The sequence below is a fragment of the Macadamia integrifolia genome, chromosome 9 (genome assembly GCF_013358625.1).
Source record: "Macadamia integrifolia cultivar HAES 741 chromosome 9, SCU_Mint_v3, whole genome shotgun sequence".
In the NCBI taxonomy this organism is placed as follows: Eukaryota; Viridiplantae; Streptophyta; class Magnoliopsida; order Proteales; family Proteaceae; genus Macadamia; species Macadamia integrifolia.
Window position 1 is genome coordinate 37,719,475 of NC_056565.1, and position 10,699 is coordinate 37,730,173.

Genomic DNA, 10,699 nt, shown 5'->3' on the forward strand with positions numbered 1-10,699 from the left:
AATATGAAATGATGCAGTTCATTTTATTATCATCCACCTAACATACATCTAAGTCAGGTCCATGCTACTGCCACACTTAGGCAATATATCTAGTCCAAAAAATCGCACATTGGACACCCATCGATACAAAACCTAGTCATGGATAGAAGCCTGTCGGACCCAAAATGTGACATTGGTCACCCCACAAACCTTGATAACCCCCTCCTGGTAGCCACTACACCGAAAATAACACATAGGCCACATCAGGCTAGTTCCTGCCTCCAACAATAATCACATCATTCCGTGGGAGTGGGATTCTAGAAAGGTTTAGTAGACCTACCACAATGGGTTATCCAATACCTCACCCCCTATTGATAAGAAATCGTAGCATAAGGTAATTATACCTAACCACAATATCCTATATGCCTTTCATATTAATATAGTTAGTATGACCATTTAGTACTAGAAATCGCACATTGGCCATACTACATGCCATATCTAAGCCTAATCTAGCATATGTACAATTAGTATGGCCATACAGTATCAAAAATTGTAAATCTACCACACTGCATACCATGTCCAAGTATGACTACAATGTACATGGTACCAAAAATCGCACATCAGCCACACCGCATATCCATATCCATATCTAAATCTAATGTACACTCAATGCATGATGTAATTCACACTGTGGCGATTACGGTACAGGAATTTCCCTCGGCCACACCGGATCCCACGTATACACAATCAATCAATAATTAACAACTTATATAGTTCAATAGAGCATATATGTTATAAAATTATAAAAGCGCATGCTTGCAATGGCAGACATCAATTCTAAAGTTAAAACATTCCAAAAGGAACTCAAACCACCACTCACCTTATCTGTCGACTGGGTGAGTTAGTTTCCCCAGAAAAGACCCGAATCAAACCCATTAGGCCTCACCGAATGTGATCGTCTCAATCCTTGTTGCAAGGTAAACGAGCATTAATACATGTCAAAAAGTGACTGAGAGGTTACCCTATAAGGTCCCTCAAAATCACCCAAAACTATTAATTTGACAGTTCAGTAGACCCTCCGATAGATGTCCACACGTAGGTGACTATTCCTGCCAGTGGGTGCCACCGGTAAGGTAAACAGAGGGTGAACTGGATCAGCAAATCCACCAATTGGTAATGGACCTAGTAGTGGGTTCCTACCAGTGGAAAACCTAGAAGTTGTTGAACTTCACGGGGCTTTGCCGTCTTGGGTCTGATTTCTGAGATTTGTTTCGTGGGGTCCGTAGAGAGTCTTCCCACCTTTCTTCAAACTCGGTTGATTGTATTTCCACTAAGCCATTTGGGAGCTACGCTGAATAAATGGTTGAAACCTAACCTCCCATTTGGGCCAAAGTGATCATGGAGCTTGGGTAGCTCATTTTGAGCTCAAGAATCATATGAGAGTGCAATGCATATTATCCCGGCCACCAAAAGTTATCGGGCTCGAGGTAGACCCCTCCAATCCCATGAAACTTCAGTTTACTTCCTACCCAAAACCTAAAAATGAAGAGGGAAGAGGTTGGGGAAGTTTCTTTACCTTTAGGAATGATTGGCAACAAAGGGGGTGCTCGGGGTCCCTCCTTCTTCTCTTCCTCCTTCTCCTTCTCCTTCCCTTTCTCCTTTCTTTCTCTCCCTCGCACATTCGGTTCCAGTGAGAAATGAGCCTCAAAAGTTAACCAATCGAGCTGCCATTCAGAAGCACAGAGATGTGCGATGTGATCAAGATCTCATGGACCAACCCAATCCACTTATCAGATACGCCAAACTTCCTCAGCATGGAGAAAGGAAATTCCATGACAAGGTGTCTATGTTTTTTGCACATCCAACTCACCCGTATACCCCCACCATGCACCAAAGACTGCATGAGGTTTTCCACCTTCAAGGCCATGCCCCTAGTAGAGATAATTTTCCCCTTCTGAAAATCTCCTTGCTCATCCATTACTAGTCTTCGTAGGAGAGAGGACACCCTAGAGGCCATTATGACCTTCGAGATGGCCTTGGTGAAAATATTTTCCATACAGAGAAGGCGAAATTTCCCTAGCACTCTCCACTTTGGCAATCAGCATTAGGAAACTATTATTAATCCCTTTTGGGATTCTTCCTTTCATAAAAAAAAAAATTGATGATCGCAGCACCGAAGTCCCTCCCCACCGTTTCCCAGCATTTCTTGAAAAACACCTCAGGATGACACTTTTTATCTCCTCTTAGGAAGGAATATTAATTTCCTCAATAATACAATCAAGGAGGTCCCAATGATCAACCAAGGGGGTAGCCTTGTGTTATACCCGTGCTCAAAAACCCAGGCTAATTTCAACTTTTGAACATAAGTAATGCAACCCAGGTGACAACCACTAGTAATTTGTGGATTTACTAGGCTTAAATAGTAAAATATGCCAAGAGGTGGGGCCCACACATTGGAACCACCTTAGAAGGGCCCCATTCAACTTAAATATCCATTTCCACACAAAGGGACCAATTCGGCCTTCACCGATGAACACCTCTAGTGAGTACATAGGCCAAAACCAGGTTATTTGGCCGTGGAGCCCGGGCCCTCGCACCCGTGCACCTCAAACCACTCCCAATAGTTGGGACAACATATTGAAGAATAGATTAATATATTGGGACACCCCAAGGTGAGTCCATTAGTGCCAAATGACAGATTAACCTGGTAATGAATGAAAATCCATTATTTTTCCAAACAAGCCTTAAGCAAATTGAATGACTATATATAGAAGTGTTTGCCCATTCTTTTCATTCATATCAAACTAAAAGCAAGAGAAGAGAGAGAGGAGAAGAAGAAGAAGAAGGAGAAGAGCAAGGGAGGATGAAAGGAGAGGACCAAGGGGAGCACCTACCCATCTAAGGTAGGCCGTCTCTCTTTCTACCTTCTAAGTAGTCATCTCTCTCTCCCTTCCATTTCCACTCCCCATTAAAGCTAATGGAGATCGCCCTAACCAAATCTACCCTCCCACTTACCTAATGTATAAATCGATTGGGGGATTTGATGTTGGGGACTTGTGTTGCAAGATCCATGGTTCATTTTAAACCCATGAACCCTTCCTAGTGAAATTCCCATTTCAAACCCCAATTTGGGCAACACAAAACCTAGAAATGGGGAAATTTCCTAAAACCCACCTTCCCACTTGTCAAGACTACAAATTGGGAGAGGCGTGTAGTGTAGATGGCTTATCCTAGCAAGATTGGTGGATCAATTTGAGTCTATGAACCATCCTTTATGAAATTCCTACTTAAAATCCCCAATTTGGATAACTAAACCCTAGAAATGGTGGGTTTTGCCCAAATCCTCTACATCCCACCATTCAAACCCAAAATTAGGTTGGGAAAAATGAAATTAAATACATGCATGGTGGTTTGGTTTAACTACATAAGCCATTGGTGGTCACCACATAAACTCTCAATCGAAATTCTCTAATTTAGCTTTATCATGACTTGAACTTTGGGAAATTTGGGTGCATTGTGTAAACCTATCTTAACTAACCCATCAATTATACTTAATCTAAGCTCAGTAAGGTGGGTGAACATTCCCCACATATAAATCAGCTCTATAGTCATAAAACCCCTAACTTGAAAACGATTTCTAAGAAAAGGAAAATTGGAAATGAAGTTAGAATATGTGCCTAGGGTCCCATTTTCCCATTTCCATATGGATGATTGATTTTTTTAAAAACTTTATGTATCCTAGGAGTAGAATCAAGAAGTGAAGGGTCAACAAGGCACGAGGTCATCGGCTGTCCACAGACATTGAGATTCGAGGTGAGGGAATTTTATGTTATTTTATGGAATGTTTATAACATGTCATCCACGTATGCATCCATGGTAATTGCATGTTTAACTTGTTTTTCCTGATTGCATATTAAATTGTGGATATTGATGATATCGTTGTTTATAACATGATGCATTGCATATGATAAACGTGTTTCTATTTGGTGAATGTGATGTTGCGTGACAGTATGTTAGTTCATGGATGAGCCTAACTATGATGTGGTATGTGTCATGATAGAATGCATCGGGTTAGGAGAATAACCACCCCGGTGTTACAGCCAATGCCAATAGGGTTTATGTATTGGCTAATCCTACTGTCCGATGGTCTGAGGCTTGGGACGATTTTTGATGATCCAGGTGAGTAGATTTCGGCGTCGTGACAAACCCATCACATGATGTTTGATTCAGTGATGTGGTATTATGGAGGATTATTAATAGGGGCCGTGTCACATCTCGCCTCCTCTAGGCCAAGGTATGCGGCACTGGATACCCATATCTAGTCAGCCTAACCCTCCCGAATCACAGATACAGTACCCTGATTCGTAAATACCCCAAAATCACAACTAAAATTAGAGTACATATAAGATTTGTAAACTTTACTCCACTACTGGTGATTCACTAAGTGATAATTTTCATATACCAAAATTCATTTGAATTCAGATCCTAGGTATAGCGAGATTATAAATAATACATAAGGATAAATAACTGACAATAAGGAAGTAATGTCCATCAACACGATGTCTCGCGGACACAAGCCTTACCATTGCCACCGAAGTCCTAAGCTTGCCTCTACACTGGTTTCACCATCTAAAAAGGTTGTAACAAATGGGGTGAGCTTCCACGAAGCCCAGTGAGGGGTACACACACACACCCATACATCCACAACAATCAATAAAATAGAAACAAGTATAAATGCTCACCCACAACAATATTAATGTAGTTAGATGAATGCAATTAGATGAATGAAATGACTTAATCCGGTTTTAGCAAACAATTCTAAGCAACAATTTCTAAGTCCAAAGGGGGTATAAGTGCTACTGCAATATAAGTTTTATCCCCAGTCATGAATGTACGTTATCAGTCCCTAGGGATATAAGCTAGTTACGAGTCAGAAGCTACCGATTTTGGAACCACATCATTACCCGGCAAACCCCTATTAATAACCCTCCCATAATACCGCTACATCGAATCCAACATCGCATATAGGGTATATCCATCATCGAATCAAATATTGTGTAAGGGTCTGTCACGACGCTGGCATCTGCGCACCTCAGTTACTGAAAATTGTCCCCAACCACAGACCGTCGGACAAGAGGATTAGCTAATATGTAAACCCCTATTGGCAAGGGTTGTAGCACCAGGGTGGTTATCCTAGCCCAATGCATTCTAATATACCACAACACAATTCAATCACACTCTCCCACACCCACACACCCTGAGCATGCAGTGCCACCGACACCAACCGTTGGCCACCCTGCACCTCAGTCACACACACACACATACACCCACCTGAGCATGCAATGCCACTAGCACCAACCCTTGGCCACCTTGCACCCCAGTCACACACATACACACTCACACTCACCCTGAGCATGTAGTGCCGTCGGCACCAATCGTTGGCCACCCTACACCCCAGTCTCAACTCACCCTGAGCATGCAGTGCTGCCGACACCAACCGTTGGCCACCCTACACCCCAGTCACACACACACACACACACACTCACACTCACCCTGAGCATGTAGTGCCACTGGCACCAACCGTTGGCCACCCTGCACCCTAGTCACACACACACACATGCATAACCATAATCCACATTCTCATGCCACGTCAATACTTTCCACAAGGAACAAGATAATAATATGCAAAATGATACGATTCACCCACATATGCAATATGATGTAAGCATTCTATAAAAACATACAAAATCCCCTCACCTTAAAAACCCGAATCAACTGTTCATTACATTTTTGTAATCGCGTAACTCGCCGAGTTGGTTAGATCCCTAGCCAATTGAAGGAATTTATTTTAGCATTTATATACTTAAATTATCCTCATTATATTCTAATTATGATCCTAAACCAATACTGGAACATAGGTCCTGTAAGATCACTAGTAGATGGGCACTGGTTGGTGGTGCACTCACGCCTCGTAGCCTTACCACTTGACGGTTCTATTTATTGAAAATAGAGGGATTTTTGGTAAATGCTCAAGCATAGGGAAGGTCTTTCTATAATTCAAATGACCAGCTAAAAAGAGGGTCAAAACAATATACTTGGTGGTTTCTCCAGCGGATGCTCACCGGCTGGTGTGTAGACGCTGGTGAGTTCACCGGCTGGTGTGCAGACGCTGGTGAGTTCACCGGCTGATGAAACTGAGAGGGGTAAGATCTCATTTTTTGTACCTATAGGGGGTCACTGGTGGATGCTCATCTGCTGATGAGTTCACCGATGGATGGATTTGCAAGGTTTAAAAACCTTAAAATTTCATCTACAGGGTTCACCGGTGGATGGTTCCTGCCTTCACCGGCTTGCCGGTGATGATCAGCCGGTGAATTTCAAATCAGGGTTTCCTAATCCAGATCAGCCCTATAGGCCCTATGGCCCCTGTGTATGGTGGTGGAAATACGTGTTTTTTGGTGGGGTGTCATTTCCCAACTCCATTCCTCCCTTCTCCCTCTTTTATATAGTTTACAAATTGGATTTTGTGATTTAGGGTTGGTTTTCAGGTAGGGCATCCTCACACAATTCACTTAGCTTAGATTGAGTGAAATTAGTGAGTGGATCAACATAGGGTTTCAAGATACAACCAAGTTCCCCAATACACAAGTCTAGGTTAAGCTAAATTAGGGAAGACTTAGGTTGAGCTCATGGAATGATCATCAATGGCTCATGTAATCACTCCCACACACCATACATAGGTTTAATTTCATTTTCCCCAACTTAGGATTAGGCTAGGATGTTAGGTCATAAAGGATTTGGGCAAATTTCCAAATCCTAGGGTTTCGGGGCTTTTCATATGGGAGGTTTCCCACCTTCAATGTGAGTGTTTAACTTGCTTGATTAGGTCCCTCACACCAAAATCCCCCATTCAATTTGTAGATTGGGTATGTGGGTAGAGGGATTTCAATTAGGATTTTCCCCAACCTAGCCTAGGTCAAGAATGGGGTATGAGAGAGAGAGAGAGAGAGAGAGAATTATTAAATGGTAGAGAGAGGAACTTACCTTCAATGGTAGGTGCTCCCTTTGCTTCCATCTTCTTCCTCCTCCCTTGCCTTCCTTCTCCTCCTCCTTCTTCGTCTTTCTCCCTTTCCTTGTTTCTATTTTGGTAGGAGAAGAAATGAATGGTAAGAGTCCTATTTATAGCCACTTAAGTCCCACTAAGGGTTGTTTGGGGAATGAATGGGTTTTTATTCAATACCGGGCTATTCCACTATTCGGCACTAACGGGCCCACCTTAGGGTGTCTGAATACATTAATCTATTCCCCAATAGGTTGTCCGAACTATTGGGGGTGGTTTGATGTGCACGGGTGTGAAGACCTAGGTCCCACAGCAAAATAACTTAATTTCAGCCAGTATTCTCATCGGAGGGTGTTCACCGGTGGATGCTCCATCAGCTAGTGACCATCAGCCGGTGAAGGCTGAACTGGTCACCCTTGTGAGGAAATGGGTCCTTAAGTTAAGTGGGGCCTTTGCAGGTGTTCTCAGTGTGTGGGCTCCACCTCTTGGTACATTTCACTAACAAGGTTTGGGGAAATTCTCTTCATTGGTAGAGTACATACCTTAACTCCTTCAATGGTTTGTAGTCCTTCCATGTAATGAGCTGGGCAAATCCATAAGTTACTAGTGGTTGGCACCTGGTTACATCACCCATGTACAAAAGTTGAAATTAGCATGGTTTTTTGGGCATGAGTATAACATACCGGGTACCAAAGTAGCCATGTAGGGACCAGTATGCTCCTATCTCACAGCTAGCTTGTATCCTCGGGGATCGATAATGTACATTCGTGACTAGGGATACCACCTATGTTGTAGTAGCACTAAAAACCCTATGACTTAGAAAATGTTGAATAGGAAAAGCAACCGAGTGCTACACCCCTATAGCTCGGGTGATCGATGTGCTTGATTCCAGAACCATGGCTATAGGTTGGCATTATCTATTAGGGGTTTGTGGGGTGACCAATGGGTACTGGTTTTTTGGGACCTGCAGGCTGTAACTGGCATATATTGTTGGGTGATCAATGTACATGATTCCGGGACCAGGGATATTCTCTATGTTGTAGTAGTACTTAGACCCTAATTTAAATTGGTTTTATTTGCATGAGGTACTGACTGTCCTATAGCTCGAGTGACTGATGGGTTTTCCAGGACTGTGGGTATAGGGTGGTATTATTCGTTAGGAGTTTACAAGGTGACCGATGGGTACTGGTTTTTCAGGACTTGTAAGCTCTTGACTTGCAACTATCATATATTGTTGGGTGACCGATGGGTACTGGTTTTTCGAGACTATGGATATCCCCTATGTTGCAGCAATACCCAAACCCTAACATTTAATTAGTTTAGTGGACAATTTGTGTTATAATAATCCAAAGCATAATTTCATTCATTAAATCCTTGTTGTTCCATTATGTTACTTCGTATGGGTATTTGTTTTATCTTGTAAATATTTATTGTTATATCTATATATTTTTTTTGTGTGTGTGCACCCCTCACTGAGCTTCATGGAAGCTCACCCCTATTGTTGCCCCTTTCTAGATGTTGATTCAGGTAGCCATCCGAAGTCTGTGGTTGAGGAGCTGGCTCTCTATGAACGTGATCTCTGGGATGAGAAGCTAGCTATGCACGAGGACAGATGTGTTTGTGATGATTGTGTATTCGGAGCACGCTGAGGATGAGAGTATCATCTTCCCTTTTGATTCTTTCGTTTTACATATTAGATATAGCCCTATTGACATAACCTTAATTATGACTTCCGCTGTGAAAACTCTTTTGGTAAATATGATAAATATCATTAGATATCACCAGTTGTGTATATTTGATTTTTATCATATTTGTGATACATTTCATAACTTTATGAACTTAAAGTGCATCGTGGATCCTGGATGGATTGTGGACACACATGTCACCAGCCTTCAAGTGAGTGGAGGCGGGGTGTGACACCTTGTGAAAGTCTTCGTAGAAAATTTATATATATGTTCCTAGATGCAAATGACCAACAACCACCATCCCATGCTCCTTAGTTAGCCCGAGTCTAATTTCTAGCATGATGCACTTTCATTGAAAGGTGAAAAAGCTTAGAATTGCAACCCCCCCTTCCCTCAACTTTATCCTAGCTTTCTAAGCTTGAAGCTTCCCATGACTCTCCACCATTTTTAGGTACCGAGTTTGGCATCAACCTCCTTCCCAAACAACTCATCAGTCATATATTGTAGATCAACAACCTTCTGTGTGCCAAGGTCAACTTTGGTAGCCTCTAGCTCCATGTTAATATTAGGAAACACCATCTTCACCCAGGACCTCAAAGACCTTTTAAGATGCTTAAGCTTTTGAGGAAGAACAAAGATTGGACAACCTCTCACTTCTCCTTACTAGGATTCCTGCACCACCTTCTCAAAATCTAAATGCTCCATCCAAAATCGATGGAAACGAAAAGATCGGTTTAAGGACACCTTCTGCACAAATCACCAAAGGCGCATGGTCTAAAAAGGATAATGGAAACACTCTTTGGAAACAATCCATTATAGCATTCATCTGTTCCTCATTGCAAAAGTTGCAATTAAGGACTGGTAGAATGTTACCCCTTCTACGGTTATTGTTCCAGGTAAATTTCTTCCCTCGAGGTGGGACTAAAATTAGATTAGATGAATCCACCATTGCCTGGAACTCTGCCATCGAATATGGATTAAACTGACCTACATCCCTCTTTTCATTAGCAAACAGAGTTGTATTGAAATCCCCAATAACCAGCTAAGGCAGTCCAACCGTGGATATAGCCACCAAATTAGCCCACAAGACTCTCCTCTCTGCCTTGAAGTAGCTTGCATGGATCGCAGAGACAACCACCTTTACCAATCTGTATATAGAGAGAGAAACAAGTTGTATATATATCTGAAAATTACAAGATGAGGCACACCCAATTTCCATATACCCCAGAGATTGGAACTTTCCTTGTTCTTTCATTATGAATAAAATCCACAGTGTACCCCATTCTATTAAACAAAATAGATGGGAACTTGGAAATATCCACCATTGGCTCAACAAAACAGACCACGTCAAGTTGATTCTCTTGAAAATTTAAACACAAGGCCCTTGAATCAGAGGCATTTTTCTTAGTCTGACCTCCCCCCGTTTTCTTCTTCTTGGCATGACCCACTGCCGCGTTGCTGCTTTATTCTAGCCGAAGGGCTACTTCATCAACCTCCCCAATAGCTTGGAAGACCACTAAAAGTCTACCTTCTTGGATTTGTGACTCTAGAATAGCAGTCACTATATTCTCTCCTTCATTCAAAACCTCCTTATGCCCATTTCTAGACGACGAACCCTACACCAAACCTCTATGCACCACAAGACTTCTCACTCCTTGGCTTAAAGCTTGGGTGTGCGCGGCCTCCCACATGTGATCAAATATGTTCTCTTGCATAGAGTGCCCAACCTACTTCTTACTTTTATATAGATGACAGAGATAGGCTCTATATTGGTCATCTGAGCTACAGGATCATCCTACACTCCAACATTTTTCTACAAACCCATGGACCACTCCAGATCATTATCCGACCCGGCATTGTCCACTCCAAATTCCAATCATCACCAAAAGGAGAAATATCTTCATTCAAATTTCTTTCCATAGAGTCCTCGCTATTGTTAACCTCTTGCGGAATAAAGGGAATGAGTAGAGACCCC